The following is a 13,062-nucleotide window of genomic DNA, read 5'->3' on the forward strand; positions in this document are numbered from 1 at the left end:
TGCTGTACCTGGCTGGACACAAATATAGTGCGAAGCCCCACGTCAATTTTTTTTTAAATTATTTCATGAAACTAGATGGTGGCCCGATTCTAACGCATCGGGTATTCTAGAATATGTATGCAGCAGACCCGGCGCAATCAGCAGAGCGGTGTTTAAATTTGGCGCCAAAATCGCTGACTGGTCGCGGCCAGCAACCGCGACCAATCAGCAAAGCGGTGTTGAAATTTGGCGACTATATCGCTGATTGGTCACGGCCGGCGGTCGCGACCAATCAGCAAAGCGGTGTTTAAATTTTGCCCCAATAATGCTGATTGGTTGCGGTTGCGACCAATCAGCAAAGCGGTGTTTAAATTTGGCGCCAATAACGGTGATTGGTCACGACCGCGACCATTCAGCAGGGCGGTGTTTAAATTTGGCGTCAACAATGTTGATTAGTCGCGGCCGGCGGTCGCGACCAATCAGCAGAGCGGGTTTAAATTTGGCGCCAATAATGCTGATTGGTCGCAATCGCCGGCCGCGACCAATCAGCAGAGCGGTGTTTCAATTTGGCGCCAAAATCGCTGATTGGTCGCGGACGGCAACCGTGACCCATCAGCAGAGCGGGGTTTAAATTTGGCGCCAATACTGCTGATTGGTCGCGGCCGGCAACCGTGACCAATCAGCCGAGCAGGGTTTAAATTTGGCGCCAATACTGCTGATTGGTTGCGGACGGCGACCGCGATCAATCAGCAGAGCGGTGTTTAAATTTGGCGCCAATAATGCTGATTAGTCGCGGCCGGCATCCGCGACCAATTAGCAGAGCGGGGATTAAATTTGGCGCCAATCTCGCTGATTGGTCGCGGCTGGAGTCCGCGACCAATCAGCAGAGCGTTGTTTAAATTTGGCGCCAATCTCACTGATTGGTCGCGGCCGCTATTTAAATGTGGCGCCCAAATCGGTGATTGGTCGCGGGCAGTTTCCGCGACCAATCAGCAGAGCAGTGTTTAACTTTAGCGCCAAGATCACTGATTGGTCTGCGACCAATCAGCGAATCGTATTGGTGAGGACCGGGGAGCGCCGCTGCCTGGTCGGATACTTCCGCTGCGAGAAGCCGGGAGATGAGCGACTGCTCGCAGCAGATGTATCCCGACCCGCAGCTCCGCTCCCCGGTCCTCCCTTGACACCCTAGCCGCTGATCTCCCCACAGTATCCGCATGGTGTTACAAAGATCCGGACATTTGTGTTAAAAATCGCTGATTGGTCGCTGGCGCTGCCCGCGACCAATCACCGATTTGGGCGCCAAATTTAAATATCGGCCGCAACCAATCACCGATCTTGGCTCCACATTTAAATACCGCTGTGCTGATTGGTCGCCGACGTTGGGTGCGACCAATCACCGATTTTGGTGCCACATTTAAATAGCGTCCGCGACCAATCAGTACAGCGGTGTTTAAATGTGGAGCCAAGATGGGTGATTGGTCGCGGCCGATATTTAAATTTGGCGCCAGCGACCAATCAGCGATTTTTAACACAAATGTCCGGACCTTTGTAACACCATGCGGATACTGTTGGGACATCAGCGGCTAGGGTGTGAAGGGAGGACCGGGGAGCAGCGTTGCGGGTCGGGATACTTCTGCTCCGAGCGCCCGCTCATGTCCCGGGTTCTCACAGCGGAAGTATCCACACAGGCAGCGCCGCTGACATCCATGCGGCTAGGGCGTGAAGGGAGGACCGGGGAGCGGCGCTGACATCCAATTGGTCGCGGCCGCTATTTAAATGTGACGCACAAATCGGTGATTGGTCGCCGTCTTGACCGCGACCAATCACTGATCTTGCCGCCAAAGTTAAACACTACTGTGCTGATTGGTCGCGGACGCTGCCCGCGACCAATCACCGATTTGTGCGCCAAATTTAAATATCAGCCTCATGCACGTCACTGACAGCGTGGGAAAATTCTCCTGCACTCAGCGCTTCAGCGTGAGAATTCTCCCACGCTGTCAGTGACGTGTATGAGGTGAGCCGAGCTCATTGGACATGACCTCGGCTCATCTTTATGCCGTCACAGCCAGACACTGAGGAGCGCAAGCAAGCCTGCGCTTCTCAGTGTCTGCGGGATGACAGGCTGGATGGCAGCGTTCTGCTGCGGTCCAGCCTGTCATCTCGATGTAGCAGAGCTGAAGCTGTCGTGGGAACCATGGAAAGGTAAGGATGATGTTGGTTTATTTTTTTACTTTTATTGCAGGAGATCGTTGGCTTCAGCTGGAATGGGCGTGATGGTAAGTATGGTTTAATTTAGAACAATAAAGAATTGTGTGTTTTTTTCAATTAAAGGACTTTATTCTGGGTGTTTGTGTTTTCTTTTAACTTTGACTATGGGGTTAGTAATGGGGGTGTCTTATAGACGCCTCTCCATTACTAACCTGGGCTTGATGTCAGCTGGCATTATAAGCTGACATCAACCCCAGCCCTATTACCCCACTGCCACCGCTGCAGGGCAGTGGGAAGAGCGAGGCTAAGTGCCAGATTTGGCGCATCCTATGGATGCGCCATTTCTGGGACAGCTGACGGCTGGTGTTTCTAGCCTGGGAGGGGGCCAATATTCATGGCACCCTTCCTGGGCTATTAATATCAGCCCCCAGCTGTCTGCTTAGCCTTTGCTAGCTATTTAAATAGGGGGGACCCCACGTCAGTTTTTTGGGGGGGTCCCCCATTTTAATAGCTAGTAAAGGCTAGGTATTCAGCTGGGGGCTGATATTAGTAGCCTGGGAAGCTCCGTGGGTATTACCCCCTTCCCAGGCTTCAAACATCTGCCCCAGCCGTCTGCTTAACCTCCGCTAGAGACTAAAATTAAGGGGAACCCCACGCCAATTTTTTTTTTAATAAATCCTTTATTTTAACACTAAATGACAAGTACAGTGATCAACACTATCACTGTACTTCTTATATATGTGACTGACATGTTTCTATCTCTCTAATCTATGTGTGATGCTCTATCTTTCTGTTCTAAATTGTCGGGTACCGAGGCTGAATTGCCGGCCGGCTTTTTTAAAGAGACGGTGCACGAAAACACTATTATTTTTATAAATAAATCCTTTACACTAAATGACAAGTACAGTAAGGAACACTGTCACTGTGCTTCTTATATGTGTGACTGACATGTTTCTATCTATCTAATCTATGTGTGATGCTCTATTCCTTCTTGTCTAAATTGTCGGGTACCGGTGTATGCCGCTGCTGAATTGCCGGCCGGCTTTTTTAAAGAGAGCGTCTTCTGAGCAGTTTGTCAGCTTTTGGACACCTTTGAAGGTGTTTTCTATGTGTTTCTTTGTGTTTTTGTTTGCCTGCCATTGGTTTTAACGGTGTTCGACGGTGTTCTAAGGTGTTCGACGAACAGTTCGACGAACAGTTCCTCGAACATCCCGGTGTTCGACGAACCGAACCGAACCCGAACACTACGGGGGTGGCTCAACACTACACGAGAGTTCTAGTTCTTTTCCTCTCTGAAAAGACAATTTGTTTAATTGCCAGCAGTGACTGTTTAAGTAGGCACAGAAGCAGGATGGTTGCACTTATGATGGTGTCATCACCGCTCACCATATTTGTGGAATCCTCAAAGTCTTGAAGAACTGCACAAATGTCAGACATCCATGCCCACACTTCAGTAGTTATGTGCGAAGGCTGATCAGAATACCGAAGGTTGTTTTGGAGCTGGTATACCACAACTGGCCTCTGCTTCTCACAAAGCCTTGCCAGCATGTGCAGTGTTCAGTTCCATTATGTGGTAACATCACACATCTGTCGGTGAGCTGGCACTTGCATGCGCTGCTGCAGCACTGCCAGAGAGGCGGCAGCTGTTGCTGACTTGCATTGACGCGGTGTACCTTGACCAGAAGCTTTGGCAAATCGGGGTAGGTTTTCAGAAATCGTTGAACTATCAAGTTGAGCACGTGGGTCAAGTATGGTACGTGTGTGACCTTGCCAAGCTTTACAGCTACCACCAGGTTACGTCCAGTATCACACACAACCATACCAGGTTGAAGGTTCAGTGGTGAGAGCCATAGATCTGTCTTGTCTTTTGTTCCTTTCAATAATGCTGCCGCGGTTTGTCTCCTAGACAAATTAGCCTGAGCAGAGCCTGTTGCCACTTTGCTGAGGCAGTGCTGCAGAGCTTCCAGCTTCTGGCTCTCCCATCCGCAGTCCGCAAGAAACCAAGTATTGGGTTTAGGCCTTGGCGGTTCAGGGAAAGCGGCCGATATTGGACCACAAGCTTCTGCCACCTCTGCTGTCTCACAAGCTCTCTGTGGCTCCGATATTCCTCCAGTTGCTTGATCAGGAATCTCACGGGATTCTGACATCTTTGCCATCTTTTCGCCCACTAAGCATGTTACGCTGTATGGATGACTACTTGAATTCAGAAACATTTTTCAACGCTTTTTGGTAGTGTTATATACCACCAAAATTTAACAGAAAGCATGTAATACTCTATGGATGACTGATTGAATCCAGAAACATTTTCAAGGTTTTTTTGGAGTGTTATTCACCAACAAGATTTAGCAGAAAGCATGTAATACTCTATGGATGACTGTATCTAGAACAAAATGTAAACACTTTTTTGAAGTTCTATATATACCACCAAAATTTAACAGAAATCATGTAATTCACTATGGATGACTAATTAAATCAAGAACAAAATTTTCAATGCTTTTTTGGAGTGTTATATACCACCAATAATTAACAGAAAGCACATAATAATCTAAGGGTGACTAATTGAATCCAGAAAGAGTTTTCAATGCTTTTTTGGAGTGTTATATACCACCAAAAATTATCAGAAAGCACGTTATACTCTATGGGTGACAATATAGTAAATTTTTTCACCCCAAAAAAAAGAATGTGGTCATGTGCAGCAGATATATATTTATCAACGGACTGCAAAGCCCTAAGCCCTGCCTAGAGGCTGTTTTCTGCCACTCTCCCTGCTCTTGCAACTGTCCCTCCCTAGGGTAAATACAGAATGTATATGATACAAACAGTAAAGCACAAGCTTAGCCCTTAGAAGGACTGTTAGTGTGATAGTTCAGCATCAGTATCAACACTACAGGACTCTGATTCGTTAAACTGTGCACACACAGGCCTGGACAACCACTCTCTCCCGCCAATAAGAACTATCACTGAGCTGTGCAATGGCGTCAGTGTGCCGAGCCTGGCGGCGCCTGTTCTTTTATAACCTCTGTTGATGCAATACAACCTGCCAATCAAAGTAATGTCACTACCAAGATGGCTACGGCATTACAGTGATTGTCAGGCAATCCCCGCATGTTTATTGGCTGTGTAACAGGCGCCAAACATGTGGAGCATGAATTTGAGCTTCAAATTCGGCATCAGCCAATGCTCGCCTAGTGCATATCTGAGCATCCAGATACTCGAGTATCATGTTTGCTCATTCCTATTAACTATGCTTTCTTTGCCTTAAAGCTTTTCATTATGCAAATATTAAACAAATATTTGTGTGTGTGCGGCCAACCTTTAAAAGTGAAGGGAAATTAAACTTCCTTCACTAAGGTTAATGGGCACAATGATGTGTTATTCTAATTTCCAAACTTGAGAAACTAAATGAGGAAATTAAAGTAGGGCTGTCTAAATTGACCTATTTTAGTGCAATCCAGTACATTGCATAAAGACTGTATTCACATGAAAGGATAACCACAGGAGATAATAAGATAACTAACAGAGTTTTAAAAATACAGGCCAAAAGAATATTCATTATATTTAATTAGTGAATAAAACACTGTGCATATGAGCACTTCTAATTAGTCTGTTGAACCTTTTCAGCAACAGAATTATAAAAATGTTCATATAAATGTGAATGCAGTTTCCATGGGCAAAGCAAACATTAGCAAAAGCTATACTGGAGATTCAGAGGACTGAAATGCGCCATCAAAAAAACATCCCTTGAAACACCATTAACGTCACCTGATCACTTTAGCTTATCAGAAGCTGTAGAGGTCTTGTATCTTCAAGTGCTGCTGTAGACCAACGAGTGGCCCGCGCTGGATCCAGAAGAGTGACAGTAGATTTATATGGTTTATTTTTTACAGACTCCAATCTTCAAATAATGAGTAGCTTTAAGACAACACCATTAAGAGAAAACAGTTAAAACATGAGGGTGTAGAACTCAAAACTTTGAGTACAGTGTCTTCTAGTGCAGATGCATGTAGACATATAAATCTTTTATTCTTGTGTGCAAAATTCATTCTAGAGCAGGGATGTCAAACTCAAATACACAGAGGGCCAAAAATAAAAACTTGAACAAAGTCGCCGGCCAACCTTGATATTTATTAAAAAAAATGTCTACAATTAAAGAAGTACATTTTAATTAATAGATTTTAGAATAAAACAAACACAATCAAAATTTAGGTATATTGGATTAATATAATATGTTATGTAAAGGCGGTAAAATCCTATGGCCCAATGGCCTAATTTAAATGTGTAAGAACAAAAGATAAAAACCTTGAATAATACAGATAATAAAATAAGATGCCAATGAAAGTACCAGCCAAACAATGAATTCCTAAAAAGTACCCTCCACACGCACCATATGATGAATCTACTGTACCCCCGTCAACCCCCACGGCAAAGTATTGTGACCCCCAACACAGTAAGATTCCTCAACTGTGATCCCCACACAGCCCTCCACACATAGTTCTCAGTATAGTATAATGGCTCCACATAGTCCTGCATACAGTATCATGGCCCTACATAGCCCTCCATACAGTATAAAGGGCCCTGCATTGCCTTCCATACAGTGTAATGGCCCCATATAGTCCTCCATACAGTATAAATACAGTATAATGGGTTCTGAATTGCCTTCCATACAGTATAATGGCCCAACATAGTCCTCCATACAGTATAATAGGCCCACATTAAAAAAATAAATAAATACTCACTTCTCCTTGTTCTCCCGCTGCTACGGTCTTGGAAGCAAGCGTTCTGAACTTCTGCACTGCTCGGCACAGTGGGTGCGTTCTATTGACGTCATTGCGCCTGCTTTATTGAGACTTCAGACACAGAGGGAGAATGATAGTGGAGGGAGCGTCAGATGACAGCTACCTCTTCCATCATTGCTTTCAACTGTATTGGCATCCAAGATGCCAATGCTGTTGAGAGTGCAATGCCGAGCAGAGGGCAGGGCCACCCAACATCACTGGCCAAATACACTCTCCCTGCGAGACAACTTTAGCTCACGGGCCAGAGTTTGACACATGTTCTAGAGGATTAGAAATAACATAGAATTTTGTTACAGACACATTGCCACACCTGTACACAGGTTGCATATAGAGATGAGTAGTTCAGTGCTATTAAATCCATCCAATTCCTAGAGCTGAACTTCAATACCAGACATAATTCATGGGAAAGAGTGTTTCAGAAAATAGGAACCATGTTTTTCTAATCCTGTACTTCCTGTTATCTTGTTTGATTAGAGTTTCACGATTAGAGTTCCAGGTGCACACAAAGTTAAAACTGATATAAAGCTCTTCTTGAGAAATTGTTATCTGACCAAGCATATATGGGAGATTAAAAAATAATCTGACACATGAGTATAAGAACATTTTAAATATCCTGATAGAACTGTGAGATCTGGGTGACAGATTAGTAGTGCTAATGGAAAATCAAATAGAACATATGGTACCGAATGAGCCAATAGCATCAATATTTAATTTCTTACCAAAATTACATAAATTATTATTGCAACCATACAAGAGGCCGATTGTGAACAGAATTGTTTGCACTAGAAATTAGCAGATTGATCCATGGAGGAACAAAAACTTTGCGAATTCAAATACTTTAAGTTTCTATTCGCGATTTGCAAAAAAAAAACTTTCTTGGCATTATTTTCCAAACTCCAGAAGCATCAGAGTCACCCAATGTCTTTTTTCGTTGATGAGCAGGCTTCCCCATAATGCCCTGCTGCTATAACATCTTATGGGTTGTCATTCCTTGTTCAGTGATAGGCAGTATCTGGGCCTTCACAAACAGCAGTTTCCCATGGACCACAGTTTGTATGGCACAGAAGCTTTCCATCTCCAGAGTCAATGGCTAAATCTCTCCCTTCTGAAGTGTGTAAGCTCTTATGGTCAGCAGGGTTGTCTCTCTCTCTCCTATAGAATGTGCACTGCTCAAAAAAATAAAGGGAACACTCAAATAACACATTCTGGATCTGAATGAATGAAATATTCTCATTGAATACTTTGTTCTGTACAAAGTTGAATGTGCTGACAACAAAATCACACAAAAATCATTAATGGAAATCAAATTTATTAACCAATGGAGGCCTGGATTTGGAGTCACCCCCAAAATTAAAGTGGAAAAACACACTACAGGCTGATCCACCTTTGATGTAATGTCCTTAAAACAAGTCAAAATGAGGCTCAGTATTGTGTGTGGCCTCCACATGCCTGTATGACCTCTCTTCAATGCAAGGGCATGCTCCTGATGAAGTTGCAGATGGTCTCCTGTGGGATCTACTCCCAGACCTGGACTAAAGCATCCACCAACTCCTGGACAGTCTGTGGTGCAACGTGACATTAGTGGATGGAGCGTGACATGATGTGCCAGATGTGCTCAATTGGATTCAGGTCAGGGGAACGGGCGGGCCATTCCATAGCTTCAATGCCTTCATCTTGCAGGAACTGCTGACACACTCCAGCCACATGAGATCTGGCATTGTCCTGCATTAGGAGGAATCCAGGGCCAACGGCACCAGCATATGGTCTCACAAGGGGTCTGAGGATCTCATCTCGGTACCTAATGGCAGTCAGGCTACCTGTGGCAAGCACATGGAGGGCTGTGTGGCCCACCAAAGAAATGCTCCCCCACACCATTACTGACCCAGTGCCAAACCGGTCATGCTGAAGGATGTTGCAGGCAGCAGATCGCTCTCCACGGCATCTCCAGACTCTGTCACATCTGTCACATGTGCTCAGTGTGAACCTGCTTTCATCTGTGAAGAGCACAGGGCGCCAGTGGCGACTTTGCTAATCCTGGTGTTCTGTGGCAAATGCCAAGCGTTCTGCACGGTGTTGGGCTGTGAGCACAACCCCCATCTGTGGATGTCAGGCCCTCATACCACCTTCATGGAGTCGGTTTCTAACCATTTGTGCAGACACATGCACATTTGTGGCCTGCTGGAGTTTATTTTGCAGGGCTCTGGCAGTGCTCCTCCTCTTCCTCCTTGCACAAAGCGGAGGTAGCGGTACTGCTGCTGGGTTGTTGCCCTCCCACGGCCCCCTCCACGTCTCCTGGTGTACTGGCCTGTCTCCTGGTAGTGCCTCTAGCCTCTGGACACTACGCTGACAGACACAGCAAACCTTCTTGCCACAGCTCGCATTGATGTGCCATCCTGGATGAGCTGCACTATCTGAGCAACTTCTGTGGTTGTAGAGTCCGTCTCATGCTACCACGAGTGTGATAGCACAACCAAACATTCAAAAGTGACCAAAACATCAGCCAGAAAGCATTGGTACTGAGATGTGGTCTGGGGTCCCCACCTGCAGAACCACTCCTTTAATGAGTGTGTCTTGATAATTGCCAGTAATTTCCATCTATTGTCTATTCCATTTGCACAACAGCTTGTGAAATTGATTGTCAATCAGTGTTGCTTCCTGAGTGGACAGTTTGATTTCACAGAAGTTTGATTTACTTGGAGTTATATTCTGTTGTTTAAGTGTTCCCTTTATTTTTTTGAGCAGTGTATGTTCCTATTATCAGCAGGATACTCTGTACTAAAAATCTTATTCTGGGACTTTTCCATACTAATTCTTTAAAGCAAGAACTTCTGACCTTATGACAACTACATTCCTACACATAAGGACATTTCACTGTAAAACAAACTAAGTCATAGTGTTTAGTGTGGCACAGTTTCGTTGGGTTATGTTTAATAGCTTATATAAACAAAAATATTTGATGATGATGATTATCTATTAGTGATGACCGACAAATAGAATGCTTGGGTGCTCGTTGCTTGGGTCGAGCAAATCGTTATGGTCAGGGTGCTCGACCCGAGTAACGAGCCCAATGTAAGTCAATGGGAAACTCGAGCATTTTTCCGGTGGCCCCGCTGGTGATCTGCAGGAGGCTTAAAAATTGCCCAAACTGATGGGAACAGTGCTGAAATGCATCTCTGACTCCCAGGTCACTGCTGTGAATAATGTTGTTAGAGTTTAAAGCCACTTTTACCGACTCACAATAAAACATACAAAAACAAAGCCAAAATGGATTTTCTGGAAAAAACGTTAAGGAACATTCTTTCCAGAGTAATGACTTGTATATAAGGCAAAAACAAAACATTAAAAAATGCTCCTCCTTATGTTCACACGTAGCGTTTTTGATGCGTTTTTGCACTTTTGCGTTGCTTTTAACGGTGAAAAGTACATTCACCAGTGAATGTCATTTTAACATTTTACTACCTCATCTGCCCATGTGGTGTCTGAGGCATGATCAAACCCATCCATACAGTGCTGAAATGACATGGGAACAGCATAGGGAAGACCCCTGGAAGCATCTCTCCATCCCAGGTCACTGCCTGGCCATCAGACGTGATCCTATATTACTGCGGTAATAATACAGACATTTTTGACAACGTGACAAATATTAAACTCCATTTAAAATGGGCAAAGTGCGTGGCAAGGGACGGGGAAGTGAACGTAATGCTGATAGTGCACGCAGAGGCCGAGGTAGTGGGCAAGATGAAACTGTACCTGCTGAGGGAGCACAAAAAGCACCCACATCATGTTGACCTAGCTTCCTGTCCCACTTTCTAGGGGGCCACGGAATAGCACTCTTGAGGCCAGACCAGTGTGAAAAGCAACCACCACCACTACCCTGTCTTCCACATGGTCCAGTTTCAGTAGACATGAGTCTGGACCACATTACTATTATTATTATAGCGCCATTTATTCCATGGTGCTTTACATGTGAAAAAGGGTATACATAGCAAAAATAATTAAAATAATCTTGAACAAAAACGTGACGGTGACTGGTACAGGAGGAGAGAGGACCCTGCCCATGAGGGCTCACAGTCTACAAGGGATGGGTGAGGATACAGTAGGTGAGGGTAGATCTGGTCATGTAGCGGTATGGTGGAGTGGTAGTTACTGCAGATTGTAGGCTTGTCAGAAGAGGTAAGTCTTCAGGTTCCTTTTGAAGGTTTCCATGGTAGTCGAGAGCCTAATATGTTGAGGTAGAGAGTTCCAGAGTAGGGGGAATGCACGGGAGAAATCTTGTATGCGATTTTGGGAAGAGAAGATAAGAGGGGAATAGAGAAGGAGATCTTGTGAGGATCGGAGGTTGCATGCAGGTAAGTACCATGAGACTAGATCACAAATGTATGAAGGAGACAGGTTGTGGATGGCTTTGCATGCCAAGATTAGGGTTCTGAACTGGGCAATGCGGAGCCAGTGAAGGGATTGACAGAGAGGAGAAGCCGGGGAATAGTGGGGGGACAGGTGGATTAGTCGGGCAGCAGAGTTTAGTATAGATTCGAGGGGTGCGAGAAATTAGGCCACAGAGCAGGAGGTTACAGTAGTCGAGGAGGGAGATGATGAGGGCATGCACAATTGTTTTTGCAGAATCTTTTTGAGGAATGTGTGGATCCGGGAATTTTTTTTTACTTGGAGTCGGTATATTCCTCAGTTGTCCCTCAACGTTCAGTTGTCCCTATCCCAGTCCTTGGAACGCAAGCGCAAATACGCAGAGACCCTCCCACCCGCATGCCACAATACTAAACTGCCACATTTCTCACCTGTTTGCACTAGAAATTTTGCCTTTTAGGCTCGTGGAGGCAGAAACTTTCCGCAACATCATGGCGGCGGCTGTCCCTCGGTACTCATTCCCAAGTCACTATTATCTCTCCAGTGATCCGTTCCCGCCTTATAAAAGCATGGGTCCCAGATCATTACTTGTACCCTCACCAACACAGTTACTGGGAAGGACCACCTAACTACAGACACGTGGACAAGTGCTTGTGGCCAGGGATGGTACATCTCACTGACGGCACACTAAGTTAATATTGTGGAAGCCGGGACCCAATCGGACCCTGGGATGGAACACATCCTCCCGACGAAGAAGAGTGCGGGCCCTGGGTCAATCAAGCTTCAACACAATATTCACAAGGTTGACAGCAGTTGTAGTCAGTCTCCTAGTCAACGAACAAACTCCTTCATGATGATAGAGGCCACCATCTCCTTAGCTTTCCGGTTGTCATGAAAAATTTGGAGATTTGTGGCAGCTCTGGCTATGCTGTAATTTAAATGTAGTTTTTTCCTTTTGGTCCAGCAAGGGTTAATGTTAGTCTCTTGCTGGCAGCCTTTTGTTAATGGTCAGCTGATGTTGGTTTGTGCCACTCCCACCTCCCTTTAAATAGCCACTTGATCCATCAGTTGATTTTATGCTGACCTCTTTGAAGGAGAAGCTGTGTTGTTCATTGCTTTTACAACGGTGAAGTTTTCTGTTGGAGAGATAAGTGTATTTTTTGTTATCTTCCCATTTTTGTCTTCCCTTCCTTGTGTTGTCCTATTGTAGTGGCGAGACTAGTGTCTAAATAGCCTGCTCAATAGTCAGGTTAAGTCCAGGGCCAGCGAGGGCTTAGGCACGTGATCGCGCACGGGGGGAAGGACTTGTCTTGGGACGATAGGGGAGCTTATGGACAGACGCAGGTTGGTGCCAGGGGGTGTCCCTTCCCTTGTTCCCTACTGCTAGGGCCCTCCTCCCCCCTCTATCTCCCATTGCATCCGTTTGTTGTACTGTCCGCCATACATCCCCTTGTCATTCTGTGACATTGGTACTTTTGTGTGGGAATGAGCTTGTCTCCAACCAGCCAGGAGTATCCTGTGAATGGCACGCCATGGCTTGGTATTAGCACCCAGTACCAGAAGCGAAGCCATCCACGATTTCCATCTCAGGAATTTTATTTGGTAGACTGGCTGCTCACAAAGGAGTTGAAGACACTGAGTGGCAGTAGGTGCAGGTTTCTCCAGCATGACCTGTTTGTTAGATATCAGAAGGAGAACAGAATTGGGCTTTGTCAAG

This window comes from Phyllobates terribilis, unplaced genomic scaffold, assembly GCF_046119375.1.
Source record: "Phyllobates terribilis strain yellow unplaced genomic scaffold, ASM4611937v1 Scaffold_3__8_contigs__length_932513732, whole genome shotgun sequence".
Classification (NCBI taxonomy): Eukaryota; Metazoa; Chordata; class Amphibia; order Anura; family Dendrobatidae; genus Phyllobates; species Phyllobates terribilis.